The sequence below is a fragment of the Eleginops maclovinus genome, chromosome 15 (genome assembly GCF_036324505.1).
Source record: "Eleginops maclovinus isolate JMC-PN-2008 ecotype Puerto Natales chromosome 15, JC_Emac_rtc_rv5, whole genome shotgun sequence".
In the NCBI taxonomy this organism is placed as follows: Eukaryota; Metazoa; Chordata; class Actinopteri; order Perciformes; family Eleginopidae; genus Eleginops; species Eleginops maclovinus.
In genome coordinates, this window is record NC_086363.1 from 11,519,172 (window position 1) to 11,527,119 (window position 7,948).

The 7,948-nt window shown below is 41.9% G+C and overlaps 1 long non-coding RNA gene across 1 annotated transcript; it reads left to right on the forward strand.

Moving 5' to 3' along the window:
• Window positions 1-72: 72 nt before the first annotated feature.
• On the forward strand, window positions 73-7,307 carry LOC134876462 (uncharacterized). Its single transcript, XR_010167456.1, has 3 exons — window positions 73-872; window positions 1,482-1,654; window positions 6,905-7,307. It is a non-coding gene; the product is annotated as an uncharacterized LOC134876462 (long non-coding RNA).
• Window positions 7,308-7,948: the final 641 nt, after the last annotated feature.

The window sequence follows — 7,948 nt, forward strand, 5'->3', positions numbered from 1 at the left end:
ATAATCACCCCATCAGAATAGAAATACTGTACTCGATCACTTTTGTTTTTGGGCTTCCTTCTGGCACTAAGGGACAAATGCATCACTGGAGTGGTCTTGGCAATAATAGCCCGATGCACTGACAATGGAATTGGGGATTATAATCCAATCTTTTTTAAACGTCACACATCACCAAAGCACGGCACACAGTGAATTTAACTTTCTGAATTCAACCCATTAGAGCAGTAGGCAGCTACCAGCACCTGGGGAGCTCAAGGGCACCTCGGTGACAGTCCTGTTGAGTCTATAGAGACAGTTCACACAAACATATGAACATACTGCACTTTCAGCAGTTGTGGTTTTGCAACACACACACTTTCAGTTCAGCTTCTTAAAACTTTCGATGATAATTATTTCCTAAAATGACTTTCACTTCCTAATTAAAAATTCACCAGAATTTGTAGCCTGGACTGGTTAAAGGATAAAAAACACTACCATTATAGAATAGAATAGAATCGGAGGATGAAACCCTCTTTATGTGGCACATACATGCACACAGCAGAGCACACACAGTGAAATTGGTCCTCTACATTTAACCCATTCTTATAACTATTCAATTTCAATTGAAAAAAAACAATATTTTGTTAATAAAGTAAGAAACACAAGTTTGACAAATAGTGTATTGATTTGAGTTTTTCTTACCAATCTAACGCTCAAATGACCATTCACAACACTAAAGGTGAAAGGTCAAAGGGCCAGCTGAAGCTGTGTTGAGCACAGCATGGAGAAATACATTTTGAGCTTATGTGGTGTTTTTGTGTTTGCTCATAGTATCTTAACAATTACAATGTGTGGATGAATAAGGGAACGCATTTGCATTGGAGTTGACACTGGTGAGCCTTGAATGTGTTCCTTAACATGACAACAATTTGATTGTGCGATAAATACAAAACAACTTCTAGCACGCATTTAGTATCTAGCTAACATGTAGCTAACTAGAGAAACTACTGGGTAGCCGTGATGCTAATGCAATGCTAAACACCATTAACATATGGTAAAGGAGTCCGCTACCTTGCAACGCTAATTAGCAGCACGTAATTGATTATGCTAAAAAGCATAGCAACAAACAGGATTTGCAATGGGTTTAAGAAATACGGCTGAGAAACAGACATGTTGTCATGCTTTTGCATTTTTTGTTTGTGTTAAGGCCGCAGTTTAGCTGTTGGCTAAGATCTAAAGTTAATATGCAAGCTAAATTAACTTTTAGCACTCGTATTTTTGCTGTTTGCAATAAAGTCATTCATATTTCAAAATAATGACTAAATTGTATTGTGTTTTCTCTTGTGCAACCTAACTGCAATATGTTTTCTACTTAAAGTAGATCTATGACCTAATTATTTGCTCATGAGTGAAATAGGGATTGTGAAGTCAAAGCGAACTGTCAATGTTGTTCTACAGAAATGTGAGAAATAAGTTAATTTAATAAACGTAACTATGTCCAGGAGGGGACTTCTAAAGAGATCTCAGAGACATCATGGGAGATAAAGAAGATTCCAGATACTATTCCAGAGAGAACTTTTTACCAGTACCAGATGAGAAGGCCATCCAACAAGATACCAAACCTGTTGCCTGCAGTAAGAATGCTGTGAATGAAAGGACACCTACATCACATGCGGTAGGAATTAACTGTACATGCACATACAGCTCTGGAGCCAACAAATACTGTTCTGCATACCCGTCTCCACACCGAGTTGAAGTGAGAACAGTGACTCCTACAAGGAGAACTTTAGACAATAGTCTTTTTTTAGTTTTTGTGCACAAAGCATTATATGGCACGAACATCAACTTGGAGTCAGTGATACAATTATTATAATTTGTTGGTTAAATTTCATGGTCGCCGTGACCTCCCCCAATTTTTTTTGTTGCCATAATTCAATAACTCGTATGACAATTTCCCTCAAATCTACTTGGATAACAACGATTGAACGGGGAAATTTTCCTAATAAATAGATGTGAGATGTGTTTGGGCTGGAAAGCAAACATATCTTATCTGTTTATTTAAATTTGAAGAGCGATAATATATTTTAGAGCCTAATAATGAATTGTGACGGATAATTGTGATCTCAAAAGAATCAGGATTATTATATTTTATTAAAATTGATCACCTCAAATAGATATACATATTGTGTATATCAATTGTAACTTGAATTTACCTAGGGAACACCTGTTAAATACCTGATTTAATACATGCAGTCAAAAATCTTCAGCTTTGTTCCCCGGTCCTAAGACATGATGCCATTTAAACTGTGGTTAGTTATGTGTTTTTCTGGCAATGATGCGTATTCAATTTTGTACAAACTTAATGCGCATATTAGTTTGCATAATGTACAGGAAATAAAGACTGAAAAAGAGGACGAGGCATTTAGCTGACATGTACACATCCACATGGAGCCAGTAGAGGTCAGCGCTGCTCTTCAGGCTGCATGAAAAGGAAAAGGCCTTCCACACTCCCATCAACTGCCAAAAAATGCACCTGCTGAAGAACACAAGGACAGTCAGCCTCTTTGGCTCAGTCCTTATCTCTATTATGATAAACTCTCCCCTGCCATCACCCTCTCTGATTTTCACATGCACAACAATGTTTCACTATTTTTATACCTAATTCTTCATTGTATTCATTCTACTTCCTCCTAATCCTCATTCCTCCCATCTCTCCTCCTCATTGTCCTATTGTGCTAAACCCTGTGCATATTGTGTCACCTCTGACCTTGGTCTTAAACCCCTGTGTTGACATGTAGTCTCGAGATACTGAAGTAGTCACATGAGTGTGTGCATTGGCATGTGCGTACCTATGACATGAGTAAATTGGCTCAGTGAAACACACACACACACACACACGCACACACACACACACACTCACACACATATCCATTCTAGGTCATTTCAGGCCAGATCAGATGTGGTGTGTGTGTGTGTGTGTGTGGGGGAAAGATTATCTTTGCTTTCTTTCCATTTCAGTCATCTCGGATATCCGATGGCTGCCCGAACACGACACATCTCTCACTGTCAAGGTCCCCGCCGTTTGGGAATATGACGTGGGAGAGTACTGAGGGAGTTTTCATAGAGAAAAAGAGAGAGAAGGAGGAAAGGGAGGGCTTTCAAAAGTCTATTAGAAGGTGCAAATGAGCAAATGAAGGGGAGAGTGTGCAAGATGAGAGAGAGTCGGGGAACCAGTAGGGGAGGGGTACGAGACTAGGAGTGAGAGTGTTCCTGCCGATGCTCACGTAGGCTCACAGCTGCAGAGGCGCAGTTGCCACGGTCGTCTTTGTACACCCCTCCAACACCAACAGCAGCACCCCTGATTCCAATCTGGTTGATCCCCCCCCCCTCCTTCGTGCCGAGACACACGTTGTTGTTGTTGTCACGCTGCTAGTCACGCTCTCTGCCTCGCGCCATCCACCCAGAGGGCGGGCGCACTGTGGTGGACAGCATGCACACAGGGCTTTGCATATAGGTCAAAATAAATGCATTCTCTCAAAGGAGGCCACACACAGCCAAACCCTCCAAGGAGCTGCCACAGTAAAAAAAAAAAGTGATTGAGCTGTGTCTTTTCTGTGTTTGCCTAGCATTTACATTCCTGTTTCTGCATTCTGTCGCAAAAATATCTTCTGGCAGATACATTTTACTATCGCAGCCTGGGAACTTGAGGGTTGCACAATCATTTTCATGAACAGACACACAAGCGCTGGCACTATTCTTCAGCTCACATGGGTGACATCATCACTCCTCCTGGTGCTGCCTGTCTGGTTGCTGAGTCATGACATCACAATTCCAAAGTCTCATCTAAAGCAGCTCTGTTATCTCATCCCCCTGTCATGTTATCTTCCTGTTTGACCCCCTAAGCCTTCAGATTCAATAAGATTCGATTCAACTTTATTGTCATTGCACAGAGTACAAGTACTAGGACAACGAAATGCGGTCTCTGCATTTGACCCATCCTAGTGTTAGGAGCAGTGGGCTGCCATTATGTACGGCGCCCGGGGAGCAGTGTAGGTAACCAGTGTCTTGCTCAGGGACACCACGGTGGCACTAGGTCTTTCGGGGACTTGAACTGGTGACCTTCCAGTTCCCAGGCCAACCCCCTATGGACTTCGCCACCACCGCCCAACATTCATTAAACCTTCATTAAATCTCTTCGCACTACGCTCCTTTGTCACCAGACAACACACATTGGTTGCTGCAGAGACAGTGAAATAAGGAGAAAGACTTTGTCGTTTGAAACCATTTATTTGAATTGATTGAATCACAGCCTATCTGATATTCAGTACTTCATCCCTCCCTATTGTTTGATATTGAAAAATGCATCAAGCATTTATTTGATTTAAAGGAAGCATTAGCTTAATTAATTAGTCTAGTTACGCTTAAGCCGAACTTATCTTATCTGGTGTTACTTTCCTCTCTCCATAAAGATTACATACTGTGCAGTCAGTTCAGCTTTACTTGTTGTGCTGTTGTCCTTTCTTATATCGTATGGTAAAGTTTCTTTTATATGAATAATTTTTTTCTTCACACAGACCAGGATTTTGGACAGTTTTGAACAATTATTGACAGCAACAAAAAGGAAAGAGAAGACTTTTTTTTTACCCAGTAGGGTGTAGTGCAGACTCGTAACTGTTTACATAAAGTTTAAATAATATGGTATTCCACCCACTATAAGTGCAGGTGGGACAAAAAACTGTGGATAACTTTCCTTCCGCAGTCCTGACTGGAAACCCTAGTTTTGCCTTTATTAAGTCTTAACTATAAAGCAAGGAATCTTTGTCTATGTACTCTGTGTATCACTTGAACGGTTCATCTGTTTTCACTGCTTTGTACTGTACTACTTTGTGTATTTCTGGAGCAACAAGGGAGAATTTAGTGAAACTTGGAAGCGGAGTGCTTTCAATATTAATAAACTTCAATAAGTCAAGCGAACAAAGTTCTTTGCAGCAGCAGGGGCGGGGCTTCAGTGAGCTGGGTCGGGCATGTCGTCCGTAGAGTGAGTCTGGAACTTAGCAGTCCAATTTGGCTGCTGGATGCTGGTAATACTAATGTAACATAGTTGCAGGCTATTCTAATGTACAAACAAACTGTTCTTCACCTCCCTGGAATCAAGACAAGTGGATTGGCTGCTGGTACCAGAATAGAAAGAATGTTTTTCCCCGGAGTCAGTGTGTTTTTTATGCACAGGCATATTGTGAACGGACACTGAGTATTAAGCAAATGGAAGTTCTGCAAGGTATCAAATAACAGAGACTTGTCTAATGTTTTTTTTTCTGGTTCAGCTTTGTCTGAATGTCTTCTTTCTACTTTACTCCCTCATGCATTAGGCAAAGACCAGACACCTCCAACTCTGGCCAGAAAGGCTTACATTACACACTTTTCTCTTCTGTTGGACTCTGTGGCCTTTTGAAGCAAAAGAGGGTTTTTGCTGCACTGTAGGATTTCTCCTTTTATCTAAATGTACTGTGTCATTAAATCAATATGTGTTTCAGATTTGGGACGTCTGCTGGAGGTTGTTCTGTGCTGTTCTGCCCTGCCCTATGGGATGTTAGAGCAGAGGATGTCCTGCTGGCCATATGGAGATGCTGTTTTTTCAGCTGGAGTGAGACTGTGTGGATATACAGTATGCTAACTTATTAGCAAGACAGGTATAGCAAGAGGCTTGTGGAAATATGTACGTGCATAATGGCAAAGCTTGTCTGCAAACTTAAACAGTTACTGTTCATCTAAGTGTCATCACTTAAGGAAACTTGGATAACGCCAGTGCAAAAATATCTTCATGAGAAAGCAGTGTAGACTTCCTGATTTTGATGCCTTTTACCACTAAACTCCAAGTGAAACACTGGTGGTGATTTTTATGAATGAATGTCTGGATTTGTCCACCAGTTGCTGCTGTTGACTCAGTAACCCGGTAACTGTTTCCACGACGCTGCTGTGTACGAGGCAGCCTGCACGTTGCCGAGGCGTTGGGTTCGCATGGCAACCAGCCAGGCAGTCAGCTGCCTTCTTACTGGCAGCCTGTGGGTCAAAGTCAGAGACTGCAGCCAATACTGCTCTCCCTCTCATACACAGACACTTTGACGACACACACACACACACACACAAACTCTGTCATGGTCTCATTCTTTCCTGACTCTCCGATTCTTACACACAAATCCTCTCTATCCTGGATCTCACGAGCCAAATTTACTGTAGACGTGCACAGACATGCTGCACATCTGTGAGTGTGTGTGTGGTCACCCCATTCCCTCACTGTATTCCTCTCTTCCACTGCATTCCCTGTCTTGAGGTTTTTCTATGTCAGATCCTAAAGCCTTTCTGGGCAGGCGAACAAAACCTCGTCTTCCCTTTCAGTGGCTGGATCAGAGCACTGCCAACACAGCAGGATCTCGCCAGCATTGGCTGCAAGGAAAATGGTTGGAAAGGCCTGGATAGAGCAGGTGGAGTTCTTTGGCAAGTGTGTTTTGTGGGTATGTGTGTGTGGCAAGGGTCACATTAATAGAAACTTGTCAGATTTCCAGCAAATAGTTGATTCAGATTCACACAGCAACAACGCGGTAGGTAACATGAAGCCATTTGAGCCTCTGCTGATAATGCGTCTATTTTAGGGTGGAGCCACATAATGAAATAGAGCATGATGCTGTATAAGATTTGACTGACAACATTAGTTTGCAAAAAGGAGTCGTGTGGGGGCTCGCATTTAAAAATAGACTTGTGATCGGTCAACAATGCTTTTCATAACCTTTAGTCTGGACCTGTGAATAACCATGTGCCCAATTATCTGTGCTACATTTGTTTGTGTCTGTCAGCATCTCTTTTTTTGTATATGTTTGGATTCTTCTCCTCATCACTCGCAATGATTGTCATCTCTCTTTTCCTTCAGCCTTTCAGACTGTCATCGCGGTGACCTTTGCCTGTCCGTCAATCTGTCACCTATTTGTACAGTTGCACCCTGTTCCTGTATCCCAGTAAAGGTGTCCTCAAGAGGAGGTCAAGGCTTGTCAATTATATTTTCATTTACACCTGTAAAACACCTAGGATTGTGCTTCTTTCACCTGAGTCATGTTAACTATATTATTAGCATTGCTTGTGTGATGGAACTTGTATGATCTTTAATGGTTCCAAGGTGATGAATCGTGTTCATCCTTTGACCCTTAGCTTCCTTTGGCAGTACATTAAAGTAAACATTTCAAACTGCCCAATATGATATTTTTTGATATAAATACATGCAAACTAACAAGCCAATGAACCTAAATGATTTTTTTGTGTTCAGTGCTATAAGCAAATGGTATCATAATGTTAACAATTTTAACATTTCACATATTAGCATTAGCGTTTGGCTCAAAAGTGCCGCTGTGCAGAACATCATGTTTACTGATGTTCTCCAGCAGTGGCTCAGTCGGTCCAGCAGTGGCTCAGTCAGCAGGGGCTTGGACTGGGAATCGTAGTGTTGCCGGTTCAAGTCCCCGAACAGACTTGAAATATGGAAAGTGGACTGCTATTTGGAGAGGTCGCAGTTCACCTCCTAGGCCCTGCTGTGGTGTCATTGAGCAAGGCACCGGACACTTCCAATCCCCCCTCCCCATTGCTCCCCGGGCGCTGCACGATAGGTGCCCACTGCTCCTAGTACTAGGATGGGTTAAATGCAGAGGACCAATTTCACTGTATGTGCTCTGCTGTGTGCATGTATGTGACAATAAAGAGGGTTTCATCCTCCGATTCTATCTATTAAGTCCATATGAACGCACTGTTTATTTGGTTGTGTACATTGGAGTGGGACATTTTGTGTTCATAACACTGAATAAAAACTTCATGACGAAATTTCGGCCAGAGGCAACACTAAGATCAAATAACAATTGATTTGACAGTCCAGTCCTTGTTTTATCAGCTTAACCTGCTCATGGACAAAATATCCCTGAAGTTAGAA